Raw genomic sequence first — 15,759 nt, 5'->3', positions numbered from 1 at the left:
ATGGGTGGGCAGAGTGAAGGGGTGCAGTCTGTCACCTTGGAAAGAGGGTGATGATTTACAGCTAAGCTGGCACATTATTTTGGGATGATTTGGGCTCTTTCCGCTGGCAGGGAGGGGCTCTCACCCACCCAATCACTCATTGGCAATGGATGTTTGTCTCTCAGTGTGTATGTGTGTGTGTGTGTGTGTGTGTGTCCTGTACACTCTTGTGCTTGCGTGTGTGCGCTTGTACTTGTACATCTTGTGTGTGTGAATGTGTGTGTACATATGTATGAGCGCTGTGCCCTGTGAAAAGGAAGTCCCTCTTGATAAACTATGTGTGTGTGTCAAATGAAACACGCACTGTCAGCTGTGCCAAGTGTGTCCGTATGTGTGTGTGTGTGTGTGTGTGTGTCAGAGAGCGAGAGAGCAGGTGAACGTTATAAAAACTGTGGATCTAATATTTTTATTCTCTTTAACCTTGTATGTTCATAGCCTGTCCTGTATAATCACTAACAGTTGTACAGATACAGAAGTCCTTTTTATTTACAGCCTACTCAGATATCCTCCTCCAACAACACACTCCGCCATGTTGCACATCTTTCTCATCGTATAGTCCGTCCTATCATTTCACAAAGCCGTTTTCACTCTCTTTTTATAAATATATAAATAATGTATAGATCACTAAAATTAACTCTGTAAGATATTGTTTCTTAACCTGTTTAGATATATCCACTATGATTACAGACCTGTGTTCTTTACAAAATGCTGCTTAAAAAGCATCGATTGACAGATTTTTGTATCTAGATAACTAAACTATTGTAGATTGTAATAGTTACGTTTGTAATATGCATTCAAAAAAAATACACCCACAATTGTATTAAAATTCAATATTAGTATTTTTGTATTGTCTCGTTTTTTTGTACAAAAGACATAGTTGCAATGCTGTTTTTTCTGCTAAATGTACTTAGCTCTAATACATGTGCTTTTAAATAAAAAGCTCATTATGAACACAACTGTGGTTTGTACACTTCAATTTTTGTTGTAATTGTTTGCGCCTGGAGATGAACCCTTTGCTTTACACAAGAAAATATAAAAACTGCACACAATGAAGACAATCAGAAGAAGAATGTAACCAAGCTCATTTACTAAAGTACTTAATTACACATTTGAGGTACTTTACTTCACCACTTCAGTTTTGTTCTACGTCACACCTCTACTCCACTACATTTCAGAGTGACCAGCCTCATCAACAGCTGTATAGTAAGAATGAAACAATATATGACAATAACGCTTATTTTGCTGATAATATTATTATTTTTCTTAATCATGATAGTACTGCAGGAAAGAAGCTGCTAAAGAAACACGCTGCTGTAACTGACTGCAGTGGCCTCAGCATGGCCTTAAAATAGTTCCTTTTGTCTGATATGAAATACCACATGAAATGCGAGTGTAATGACACACACACTGAAAAAGGCCCAGAAGTGTGTGTGTGATTTCACACTCTGGCAGACAACAGACTAGATGAGCTGGCGTCATTGCATGTGTGTGTGTGTGTGTGTATTTCAAAGCAAAAGAGCACAACTGCCATCATGGTTTGTGATTCTGACCGAAACAAGAAGTGTTATTTTCTCCACCACATCGTGTTTCAACCACGGAGAGAAAAGCCTGAATGACACTTCCTGTCATCTCAAGTGTTTATTGGCTTCAAAATCACAATGTTTAATCCAAAAGCTACACTGTAATCGTGCACAGTGCACCGTTTGAACTGCACATCCACATAATGATATTCAGTAAAAATCTACAATTCTAAGCAGATCTGTAACATGACCAACAAAGAACTCGTGTCTTTTTTGAGTAGTTTTCATGCAAGCGTGACATGAAGAAGAAAAACAGAAAGAAGAGAAGGAAAGAAAGAATACCAGACGAGAGCCTCCAGCAGTGGACGACTGGTACTTGCTATGTGGGCTAAGTGCGTAAAGAGGCAATCATTTAGGGCAATCATTTGACTGATGTTATCATTAAAGTGGCGTGCATGTTTCCCCTCGGTGTCCTGTAAATTGCCGTCTTTTATTGACAGTGACAGTACAGCTGGTCTGAGGTCAGTTGTAAAAAACAAAAAAGCACCAAACTGAGATTTACAGAGCCTGTGAACAGCTGGTAGGCCTGGGGTCAGCCATGCATGGCTGTAATAGTAGAGGGCCCGCTGCTGAGGCAGAGAGAGGCCCATGTTGTGGTCTTGTTTGGCAGCAGCAGAGCAGAGCAGAGCTGGCACCAGGCCGTCGCAGGGAGGCCAAGGCATTACATAGCGCTGTACCTCTGTCAGTGTGCTGGGTGTGTGTCCTTCGTCATCACATACTGTACAGCACATCCACTTGGTCAGTTTACTCTCATTTATTACTCAGCGTGAAGCTGATGTTTCCTTCATCTTAGTTTCCAAACTTGCACAAAAAAGTCAAACACTAGTTCCTGTTGGCATGTTGAAAACTCATAACTCCTATGTTGGTGATGTTGACATTTTAACACAAGTTGGATGGATTACGTCCTCCTCTGTGGGCTGAGAAATTCCTCCACCCTTGGTCTTATAAAAGCCTTTCAAAGCCCCTTTGGATAAACTCAGAAATGCATATTGGTCACGAGGCTGTTTTTCCTCAGTTTACATGTTGGAGATAAACAGTTTATTCGTCACCACACACCAATGGTTATGCAAATATGACGATTAATAAACTGAATATGCAACATAAATGAGTAATACAGCTTATTCACCTCCATTTTTGACACACTTGAATGTGGAAAGTTAAATGTCTTTTGACAGCTGGTAAGTGTCAGCAGCAAGTTAACCCCGTTCTGCTCAACTGGACTTTGTTAGAGATTCCAGTATAATTGCTGTGAAAAACCTTTCTGAGAAGAAGCCCAACAGATTGATAACATGTGCATCCACATGCCATATACCGCATGACTGAACAAAGACATGGGTGAATATCACATTCAGAAAAAAGCAATAGGTCTGCAAAAGGTATGACACAAGCAAGAATGCAGCAGTTAGAACTGGCAAGTGTGAAAGGGCATTTTAGCTTATATTTAACTCCAGAATCAGTATGTGTGAAAGTGGTTAGAGTGGCTCTCAGCTGGCGATCCAGAACAAGGCTGACTAACAGGCTTCTTTTCTTGCCATGTAGTGGTTGTAGTCAAAAAGCCCTGGGTGAAATGGCCCACTGGCACACATGATATAAAAAGCATTACGGCATAACAAGAGTGCTACTGTAGGCGGCTCTGGTTTGGCTTGAATGTTGCGAGTGAGTGTGTGTTTGTGAGAGAGAGATGGGGCTGGGTTGTGGCGAGGGTGGCACCTCCAGGAGAGCCGTCTGGAGGCCTGGAGCTCTGAGGGCCTTTTCTCTGCAGCACAGTCCAGAGAGCGGAGAGGCAGCTGGGCCCGGGGAAACACACAGGCTGGCCAGAGCAGAGCCAGAGGAGGAGAGTTTCCCTTATGGAAATAGGAGCAGAGACTCCCAGCAGTCAACTGTTTACAGTATGTCAGTGTCTGTTTTACAGGTTTTTAGCACACATGAGGTGTGTAGACATAATATGATCCACCCACAGGACACAGAGAGGACAAAAAAGGAAATCAGTGTGCAAGAGGGAAAGAAAAAGAGAAAGAACTGATTTCATGTGAGTTGTTATAGGTTTTGGTTGCAGGTTTTAGAGCCCCTCATACCATATGCTGATTGTAATGTTTTCTATCCTGACAAATGAAAGAACAGCACCTGCATACCTGCTGTGTCAGATAGAGCTTCACAGAAGGAATCAATCATCAACAGATACATTGGGAAAATGGAGCAGCTTTTAAATAAATGAAAAGAAGACTGATTTTGTTAAGTATTAACCCAGTTTTTGGTAAATCTACTGTATTATATGCATATCAGGGATTAAAATAAGGACACAGTGGGGTGTTGGGATGCCGCTATTAGTCGATGGGCACATGTGTAGGCAGCAAGAGGATTAATATTTAGGATTAATGTCCTGTTTTTGTGATGACGATCCTGCATGAGAACACTACGTCTTTGTCTCAGCTAGGGAGATTTTTTGGAGCTTTTTGATTCAAATTAAACCTCAATCCAGTGAGCGTAAAATGGAGTCAGACATCAATCTCATGTTAACTGTGACAGACAGGAAGGATTAACCTATTTCTTGTGTTCTGATTTGAAGTGTTTGGCAGGTTTTTAGCCATGGCTCTATGGATATGTCTGTCAGGCGATCCACAACCTTGGTTTAGACTGAACCATCTCAACAACTATTGCCGAATTGCCGTGAAATATGGTACAGACATTCACATTCCCTAGACTGACTTTGGTGAGCCCCTGACCTTTCACCTTGTGCCACCAGCAGGTCAAAGTTTTCAGGTATTTAGTAAAATATCTACTGAATTGGTGCAACATTTTGTAAATACATTCATGGTCCCCGATGACGTATCCTAATTATTTTGGTGATCCTCTCACTTTTCCCTTTAGTGGCACCATGAGGTTCATGTTTTTGGTTTTAAGCAACATCTTTATCTTTACAATAACTTTTGCCATAATACTCTGTACAAGATAAATTGTAATAACTTGTAATACTTTTTTTTTCGGCATCGCCACCATCAGGTCAAACTTTCATTTTGTTAGTTAGTTACTTTGGTGTATCACCAAATACCTGCATAAGTAATCACATTCCCATCAGCCTCAGCTGTGCTTTGTGTTTAGTGCCAGTGGACAAATGTTAGCATGCTAACACGCTAAACTAGGATGATAAACGTTATACATATTATATACTTTTAGCATCTAGCTCAGTATAGCCTTACAGAGCTGCTAGCATGTCTGTAGATTCTTAGTTTTGTTAAATCCCAAAGAGACATCACTTTTGTAAGACTTAAATTGACATACGTAAGATCTACCAAGATTCGTACAGATGAATAACTTTAGTGCTGTTTCCTCATTGTATTTACAATCAGAAATGTAATGTTTCTGAAAAGTTCTGATTAAATAACATCCAGTCCAAAGTGGACGTGATTTAAAGTTGAAGTTAGCTAACTTACCGCATCTTTACAGCTATAGCTCAACATATATTGAGTTGAGCAATCTTAAACAGACCTTTAGGATTTGCAGTTCGAGAGGCCTAAAATGTAACGACCGCATGAATATAAAAACTAATTGCCCACTTCACACATAACAGCATTATCCCTGTGTGACATAGTGTCTGTGCATGGGTGGTGAGCTGGACGGAAAAAGAGTGAGAGGGGAGCGAAGGATAGAAAGTTAATACACTTCACAGATGTCGGCTGTAGGTGGGGGCAACAGGTGATTATGTCATCTTCATATAAACAGCCTCTGTGTCCACCTACTCTCTTACTTTCTGTTTCACTCACATCCACATTTCTCTTCGACATGCCTTAAAAAAAAAGCCCCATTTACCAACTTCTCTAGAAACACTGCCTCTAGGTCTGTGCTTCAGGCTTCGGCTTTATTCTCTAACCCAAATCCTCTTCTTTTCAGTTTGAACATAAAATCTTGCAACATTACGTTTCACCTCCTTCTGTGACTCACTGACTGGAAAAGACATCCCCCCCCCTCCCATTTGTCCCCTCATGGCCCATATGGAGGAGTGGACAGGTCAGAAAAGGAGCACAGGGATTAGGTTGCTCTGAAGTTTTTACTAGACATGATTTTTACAGATGCAAGAAAAGTTTTATTGGTGGTTATTTTCATTTCTTGTACAGAGATCCTTGTACCAAACATCATGGTGAATACAGAAACATCAAGGGGGAAAAAACTAACGACAACTTGACCTTTTCAAATGCACGCAGGCAAACACACATTTACACGCTCTTGCACAGCCATCAGCTCCACAGACGCAGTCAGACAGGTTTTAGCAAATGCAGAGTGAAAATTTGTACTGGGAATCAGCTTTCACCCGTCTAGTTCCTTTAGAGCAGATGAAAGATGGAGAAGAAAGGGGACAAAGGATGAAGGGAGAGCACTGAAAGGTGAGGAGGAAATGGGGTTAGACGAGTGCCTGACACAGGCTTCTCTGATCCCTTAAATGTACAAAATGGAGTTGGGCAAGCATATCTCTCCCTCTTCTTTCTCTTGCCTTCTTCAAGGTTGCCAAAGGAAATTCTGTCATGCAGCCAAAGTTGCTTAAAACCCAGTGGTCCACCTGCTCACGCAACACTGGACTCAAACCCACAAACACATATTGCTCTCACACACACACACACACACACACACACACACACACACACATACACACACACACATTCTCCAGCAGTGAGTGATTATCAGGAGTCAGAATTCAGCTCAGTCCCTCTGGCTGCAATCCAGAAGCTGCTGCCTGATTTACTGGTCATCCATGTGAGTGTGTGTCTTCGGAGGGTTTGCGTATCTGTTGTGTCATCCTGCAGGGAGCCAACTGTGAGCTCAGCACTCAGGGACTATGCATCTGCCTCGCTGACAACGAGCTGAATACCTGCCCCAGACGTTTGGCCCATCCATCGTACTCGTAAAGCTGTGATGTGCGCTCTGATGAATTTACTGGAATATGCGCGTATTCAGGTTGAAAGCTGTAATTTGACCGTATACAGTAAAGCAGGAATTATTGATTGTGAGGTGCGTGAGTCAGTTCTGGTATCAGTTTGTCTTTCTCTGTGGGAGCCCGAGGGGGGTGGAGGAGAGTACAGCTTTCTGCAAGGTTTCGTAAGTTCAGACATGGGACTAGGTCGAGAAATGTGATTTAGTGTGTAACAAAACTCCCAAGGGCCTTCCGTCATCAGCTAAACTCTGCTACAGGTTTATGTAGATGCATATACAGCATATGTGCATGTATGTTTGTGAGAGTGTGTGTCTCCATTCTGGTCAAACTAAACACTCAGCCTCAAATCTCTCAGGAGATTGTTGAAATAGTTTTGTGATGAATCTCCCCACACTTGTGATTCAAACTTAGTCTTATCCGCACCAGATTCTCAGAGGGGCTCCTAATGTCTCTCACCCCCATAATTTTTATGTATATGCACACGCATACACCTCGGGGTTGTGTTAGCTGTCACATTGAGTAATTCCAGGCCTGTGGGGGTCTACGAGGCTTCAGTGACACTGTGATTTGTCACAACTGACAGCTCAGAGACATGGGAACATGGGACAGGAGAGGATCAAGGGATAGATAGATAGATAGATAGATAGATAGATAGATAGATAGATAGATAGATAGATAGATAGATAGATAGATAGATAGATAGATAGATAGATGAAAAGTCTGGGATCAACATAGTCATTAGGATACATCCTCTGGGAACCATGAATGTCTGGGCCAATCCATCCTATAGTTGTCAAGATATTTCAGTCTGGACTACAGTGGTCCAACCGACACATCGACATTGCCCCGCCTAGAGCTAGCCAAACATGAGACCAAAAGTGTGAGGAAAACGAAAAGAAAGGAGCGGACAGAGTGAGGGAGGAGAGACAGAAGCAGATGAGCGATGCAGACAGAGGGGGGTGGGGTGACATGGACTGAGCGAAGGCCTTCACGGTGGATTTCACGCCTGTCTCTGCTTGGCCCACAATTAATACCACGTTCTGCCTGTTAGTTCTCCAGAGAAGGCCTGTCCATTCCCACACTCTCATTGTGTATGCAAGCGTGTGTGTTTCCCTCCAATCTATGACCCACTGACAAAACTATCTGACCACAACTCACACATTTCAGTTACAGGAACTGACTCCTGGGTTCCCACCACAAACCTTTCATCTTTGGCTCCTCACACGACACTTTCAATAATAAGGAAGTGAGTCAAACACTGAAAGAATGGACAGACACCACTTTCACTGAACACCGACCCCCTGCAGAAGACTTTCATTGAGCACAGCTAAAGAAGTGCTGAGGTGTGTCATGGTGCTGTAAACTGTCCTCAGCCAGATGCTTGTTTGTTGTCTTTCTGAGGCCTGGAGAGCAACAAGATAATGTCTCCTTTGAGAGTCGGAACAATAACTGTCAATTAATGTTTTATGGTTCTCTGACAGAGAATGTCAGTGATGTCTTTATTGCCGTCACATGTTGATGAGTCTCATTCCTAAATGAGAAGAAAGAAAGTCTGCTGCTCTGACAACATAACTGCTGACAAACAATTCACTATTTGAGGAGCGATGCTTTATCATCAGCTGCGTTCAACTATTAATATTCAACATGCTACGTGTATTTTCAAGCACCATTACTGTCGAATTGATTGACGCAATTACATAATGGTACCGACTATAAACATGAGACCACACTTACTAAAAATACCACATTTGGTGGTTTTACAAAACTCAGACCAGCCTTTTTCTTTCTGTCACAAACAGGATGTTGCTAATTGCTTTGTTTGTGCAGGAACAATAGCATGCCTCCATCTCTCTTGCGCGTTGTTCAGCTTCACACTGCATAAAGGGATGTTTTTGCCTCCATTTTATTTTATTTAAGTGTTGCCTATTCGTGTCTACTAGCCCGCTGGTTGTTGACTGTAACTCTCTTGAACATGGGAAACTTTCTTTTGCAACGCCCTGTTTAAAAATCAATGATTATCAACAGCCTGTTGTCCACAAAAGATAAAAAAGTGTGATTTGAAGACTGGTGGATGCCGCTAATAAGACTTTTTGCCTGAGTGACACTATAGTTTGTCGTCTGGTAGTGTGATATTGCACGAAACATGGCAATAAAACACGCTAGAATTTCCAAACACAGTGTAACAGTGTTTCTATTGGCTGATCGAGCTCATCCGTTCAGTTGAAAAAAATGTGTACTGACCTGCGAGTCGACCCAATTGGACCACCGAAAGAAGGAAAAATGTGAATTTGTCTGTTGTACGGGCTTCCATTGGAGTAATTATACAAATGCACAAAAAAAGAATTAATGTGGTAATAATATGTGACACATAGCAAATAAATCTCAACAGTTCTGCATTCTGGACTGTAATACAATTACTCACATTTTTTCTTTTACTCCTTTAGTCTTTCATCACCAAACAGGCATGTTTTTCTTATTGGACTCACTGAAGACCTATTTTAAGGTAAGGTAAGAAAAATAAAGAAAAACTAAAGGAGGAAAACGAGAGGTAAAGTGTTGGGAGGTGTGGCATCACCTCTTCAAAGGATCTGAAGTTTCATGTTATGGAACTTTAACATTATTAAGGCAGGAAAATGTGCAGATTTACGAGGTGGAGGAGGAGACTTCAGGTGGGGCACTCAGGGGTTACACATTGTTATTTCCCTCCTCCTCCTCATCTACCCTGGACACAGCTCCTTCAGCTCCTCTTCCTCCCGCCTCCCACTTCTCGTCATCCCAACATCTGGTTTCAATCTCAGCTGAGATTACAGACGTAAGCGCTGCATCAACAACAATCCCCTCTGTCAGCCCCTGGTCTTCTCGCTGCGTTGTGTTGCTCATTTCCAGGCAATCCTGAATGAGTGATCTGGTTTAGCAAGAAGCGGGACTGGGGATTAGTTTTTTTTTTCTTCTTAATCAAACTAACTCACAAACAAAGTCACATCTTATAGGTATCCCAGCTGAGCATGAAGCATGAGAAAGAGAGCAAAGAAACTGGGTGATAAACAGCAGGACACTGACCATGACCATCCAGGGGTGAAAGGTCAAAGGTCAGGATGCAGAAGATCGTGTGTTAAAGGTCAGGGGTTAACAGGTAGCACAGAGAGCTGGGGGATGAAAGGTAAAAGGTTGTTTATGGCGGAGGAGGAGGAGGACACAAAAAGGACAGTCCTTCTATCTGGCAGGGGCGATCTGTCTGTCTCGGCTTCCTGCTGTGACCCAGCTCCTCCTCTCTGGACTCTATCTGTCTTCTATCTGCTGCCTGTCAGTTTGTCTGTCTCTTCCTGTGCATCTCTTTGTGTTTGTGTAACAGATTTTTTTTTTGTTTGGCATTTGAGAGTAAGTGAAAACAAGAATGTAAGAGATTGTGGCTTTAAGCTCGCGGGATTTTCTGAAGAATGCCATTCTATCAGAGAGGTAATAATTTCAGTATTGGCACCAGCCTTCTCACCAAGCGTTACACTGTGAGAAGGCTGGTGCCTGTAAAATTGAACTTCTATAAAGTTGGGGGACTGACAAGAGAGAGAGGCAGCAGAGGCCAAGATAGAAGTTAATAAAGAAGTTTAGTCCTTAGTATGGGTCAAGCTCCAAAAACACTGGGTCCTCCGTTTCCCATAATGCAACTCAATAGCGTCTTTCATTAAACGACTGCCTCCTAAATGCCCACACCCGTGTCTCCAGTGTGTAAAAAATTTAAACCTCAAGCCCAAAATGAGGTAACCCAGATGACATCACAATGACATCACATATATACAGGTTGGGTAGTACTCATGACATGTGAACTGAACTTTACGTGTAAAATCAGTAAACTGCCCCGTATGATTGAACGTGAATCTCACTTTATTCGCAGGACTGTATTTGCCACATGCAGCTATTCATAGTGACTGTACAGATTTTAGCAGTAGCTAGCTAGCTAGCAGTATATCCACTGATTATGTGTGTGTGTGGAGTGTGCCTGTGCATGTGTTACCTATGTGCAACCCTATCATCAGACAAGAACATCAATACTGGATCAATCTGCAAAACTCATGATAATGTTCAATGTCAACATTTTCTTTAAGCCCAATGCTGACGTTTATTTCAAATTCTCGTTTTCTGTAACATCTGCTCATGTTATGGTTATAGCAAATAAAACATGGTTAAGCAGATACATGACAGGACAGACCTGCTACACACCCATTCACCACCCCTCTCCTCACACTTCCACCTTGCTACATAAAGTGTTCACCACTTCCTGCATTTTCACTGAACGTTGGCACTGGACTCAAATCCTGAGGTGCAATATGAATGTAATTCCAAGGCACACTGGGACGGCTTGTGTGACAGTTCAGCGTCGTTACTCCAGTTTTCGAATGTTTTCATCCAAACCCTCTTTTCTCGCTCTTGTCTCATACAGCAGATTTGTTTGCTCAAGTTGAAACATTTCTAACTCTGTTGTCTGGTGTTTCTGTTCATGTCTTGTCAATGACTTTATGTGCAATAGGGCCACCTTTACAATTCACTTTTCATCCAGTCTAAACATGTCTACCTGGTCAAAAAATGTGAATACATTAAAATGTGGTTTCGGATAAATGGTGCATAAACTGATGTGGGCCCTGAAGTCATAGAGGAAGGGTGTCTGCTTTTGGCTAAGGACAGAGACAGGGGGGCATGTATCCAGTTCCAGGGGTCCCAGGGTTTATGCTGACGCTGACAGGGGAAAGGATCAGAGTGTGTGTCCAGGTTAGGGCTCCGGTCCAGCTGGGTAACGTCCTGTTTCTCTCCCCGTTGGCAGCAGCTGTGGTCGCAAACCCACAATCCTTCATTCACACACAAACACGCCGTTTCTATATGCAGAACTCCGGCAGAGCTCCCCGTGTCTCTTACCTAAAGGCAGAGAGGCAGAGACACAGAGAGAGAGACAGATGGAGAGACAGAGGCAGGGAGCTGGGAAATGTACCACCGACTCTGAGAGGCCCGAAACTCAGGTGGAACGTGGGCCAAGTTCCCAGGAGAGTGTGTGTGTGTGTGTGTTTGAATTTCTTTATATTTAACATTCACAGAAGCACCATTTATACAGCGTGGCCGGGTATGTGAAATATGAATGTGATCTGCAGTAAGCCTGTTGAGTCTCGTGGCTCAGAGTGATTTATACACATCTCAGTGTCACTGCCGTTTTGTTTCAGCCGCCATAAAGCAAGATAGCAACAAAATGCCTCTCCAGACAGTTCCACTGAGCTTATGTAAGTGCTTGACTTGTAGTATAAGTGTTGTTCAAGAGAGGTTCTGATTCTTTTTCCAAACCTGTAAGCGTTTCTTTGATATTTCATTGATTATGTATTTTCTTCCTGCACTTTTTTACTACATGAACACACAAGTTAAACAGTTTGTATGTTTTGTTTGTCCTTGTTTCTTGCTCGGTTGGAAAAATGTGACATGACATGATGTCGCATGCATCAATCAGATTAGAGAAATGTTTGAATCAAAATGTGATGACACTTGTGGAATTTAAGCTCATGTTGGCAGACCTGGTCAATCAAATGTGAATCTAAATAATAATGATATGAATCTATTTGCAGATCTTTTAGACAGAATACTTTAATGCCCCTAAATAAATTTGACAATATTTCAGATATGTTGGTAAACATCAACGGCTGCAAATGATTAGTGTATTAATAATAAATAAATTGTTAAACATAAAAAAAATGATCATCGTAACATTCAAGAGTTGAATGTTCACAGAAAGCATTTACAAATGTTTCCTACAGAAATGATAACTTATTGTTTAAAATGTGCTGTATTATTTACCTTCAGCATTTATTAATCAACTGTGACATTTTGCACATCTGGAAACTGGCATACGACAATCGACACAAAGTCGTGCACAATGGTGCCATCATCAGGCCTGCCTTGCAATCATTTGTTAACAACAATGCAGAAGTTTTATTTGATAAACATGTCAGAGTGTCAGTGAATGATGGGAAAGCTCACAAACTCATTGAATAATAACTGAGAGGTGGAGCCACAGAGGGATGATGACAGAGAACGATAATTCCTTCTTGAAGTTGTGCTAAAAGCATCATGTGTTTTCTTTATGTATCAAAGCGATCGGATTGCAATTAAAGGTCGTCCCATTCTCTGTTCACAACCCAACTTCTTAGCCCACATCTGGCCGCTCACCTGGCAAACACAACATTATGATGAGATGAATTCATAAGTGAACTCAGCTCATTAGCCCCTTTCCTCTTCAAATTATGTTCAAACATAATTTGTCCAGGCACACTGGGTGAGTGATCACTGTGCCTCGAAGCCCAATGACACACGCACTCTACTGATCTGCACTGATTGCACTGCAAAATGGCAGATAAATGACTGATCAAACCTCAACCTGACAGAATAGTTTGATCCTGTGCATTTCTACAGTGTGATAAACATGTTTTTCACAGCAGCAGATAGTTTTTGCAAATGAGCTCCTCATTTGTGCGCCCATCAACGACTGACACATGAAACCGCTCTGCTGTAAGTATTCGTACACTAAGTGTTTCCTGTCTGAATCGCGGCTTGCCACAGAGCAGCTGGAGAATGTGCGGACAGAGACTGAGGTTTGCTCTTAATTGGGTCTGGTAATCCTTCGGTTTATTGCCTTATTATAGCAGGCTGTCAGTGCACATTCCTCTAACTGTGTGAGTCTGTTGTGTAAGTCTGCTTCACAAGTTTTCAAATGCAGCTTCAGTGCATTCTTGTAATAAGTCCATTAAGAGGTTACTTGAGCATTTCTTATCTTTCCCTCAGTAGGACACCAAATCACTCAGGCCACAGACAGAACTGGTCCCTGTATCCAGACCCCATGAGTTCACCACCCCAGCGACCAAATCTGCTCCATATAAGGAGGCATTTGCACTCTGATCCTCTGCAGAACATAATGCACATAAATTGAAATTAATTGTCTGTTCCTTTTTGCGCTATCAGCGTGTGCATATGTTTGTTTCTGTGTGCGTAGAGTACAGTGTGTGTGTGTGTGTGTGTCTGTGATAGAGACCAGAAGGTTGTTTCTTCTGGGACTCAGAGCCTGGGAAAACCATGTTCGCGTTCACCCCTCTGTGCTTCTCTGGCTTCACTTACTGTACGTCTTTTTGTATTATGCAAAGTTTTCACCGTGATTTTCACTCACTCTCTCTTTAGCTGCTCCCTCTCCGAGCATGCTCGACTCACTCAGTGTTAAATCAGAGCTGGCACAAACATGCTTCCCCAACGCTGAAACTCAGCAAAGGCGCCCTCTCACTTCGTTAAAGGGAGGAAGAGAAAGAATAGACGAGATGGGAGAGGGAGCGGGAAAGAGAGAAATGTGGTTCTCCAGTTTCGGAGAAGTGTCTGTTGTCATCAATGATGAAGAGAAGATGGGTTCCTCTGAGAGCTGACGGAGGTCGGAGGGCAGAGGAGGGTTTCTGGTCGCCGTCCAACATACACACAGTCATACAGATGTCAGCTATTCCCAATTTACTTAAAGCCACTCTAGATTTGTCTAGAACACAACAATATAATGAAAAGTTCAGGCCAAAGCGAGTGCGTCCTAATGAAGACCAGACAGGCAAATGAATACCCTGAGATGAACTTGGACCTGGGACAACAGCAGTACTGTCCTGGTCATCTTGAGATTACATCAGGAGGTAAACTAAGGCCGGTAAACTCAGGAGACTTGCTGTGTTTTTTGTGCAGTTTTCTGGGAGAGCCTTAGCTAAGGTCATGACTATAAAAATCTGGACACCGCGAACACACAAAAGCTTAAACACGTAAGATTGGTTTCTGTTTTAGTGCTGACATATCTGCCCCTTCAGTGTGTCAGAGAAGTTCATTATCACTCCGAGCCGCTCGGGCCGAGAAATTAAGCAGACACCAGACGCAGAATTTTTTCTTTTGCAAGAGCAGAGTTCAAGTTGCATGATATTTTTTTTTTCTTTCCTCGGTCTGAAAGTAGAAAAGAGCTACACTGCATCAACACACTCTCCAAAACCACTCTCTTTCTCTGTCTCCCACAAACACACACGCTCACTCTGGAAAGTCTTTGACACTGTGTATTTGTTCACACAACAGAAACCCATAATTTAAATGAAAGCAAAGAAAATTCACACATCACCGTCCTGTGGTCTTCATCCAGGAGAAGACACAATAACAGCGATGGAAAGTAACTGGAAAGTGAGTACATATACTCAAGTATTGTACTTAGGTACAGTTTTTAGGTAATGTTTGACATAATGGCTACACATCTCCATATATTTATAGTAAGTACACAACAGGAGCTTCTCCACATTGTCCCAAATAATAATTACTAGAACCAGACTATATTGTCTTTGGGACTGCAAAATAATTCAATTATTCTGGAAGGCAATACGTAAAGAAATGAGTCTGGCAACTTATGCCTACTAGGAAGTATACCGGATTCTTTGAAGGTACACAAAGAAACAGTTCATCTTAATGTTGGCTAGAAAGGCTACAATGACGACGTGGGCTGCAGATGATTCTCCCTCTGTTCATCTGTGGAAGTCTGATGTCGTCACTTCAGAGAAGTTGAGATGCCGTATTGGAGGGAGAACTCATCTTTTTGTAAGAAAATGGGAGAAACCGCTGAATCTTCTAGGAATTAAGTGCAGTTTGGCATGAAGATAATTGACTGAGCTGGGGGATTGTTTTGTTCATGTACAACACCATTGTTTAATACGTCTGTGCTCTGGTGACGAGATGAATGCTGTGTGTGGTTTCCTGGACCGATTATGCAAATACTCTATGGTACTGAGTGGTTGTTGTTTGAAAATGTAAAAAACATCTGCCAGTGTAGTGGAAATATTTCAACCTGTTTTCAACAATTTTGTAAAAATCAACTTTTTCAAAATTCTCGTGCAGCAATCCACTTTATTCTCTCTTCTATTAAGATATAGACACTATTTTCAAGAGGTAATATAAATCAAAAACATTTTAACTCAATTTAAATTTAATTCAATATTCTTGCTGCACTGCAAAATAAGATTTTTAGGCCTCACTTATTGACAGAAAGGACTTTATCAGATTTGATTTTTGCAGATTAAACAGCCCAACACTTAAAATATACTATAAAGTAGTTCAAATCAGCTCCACCTCGACCGGCTACAACAAAAAGCTCACACATGAATGTGTCAGTGATAATAATCCTATAATATTTTGCCC

The sequence above is a fragment of the Enoplosus armatus genome, chromosome 7 (genome assembly GCF_043641665.1).
Source record: "Enoplosus armatus isolate fEnoArm2 chromosome 7, fEnoArm2.hap1, whole genome shotgun sequence".
Taxonomy (NCBI): domain Eukaryota; kingdom Metazoa; phylum Chordata; class Actinopteri; order Centrarchiformes; family Enoplosidae; genus Enoplosus; species Enoplosus armatus.
Note: the sequence above shows the minus strand (reverse complement) of the source record.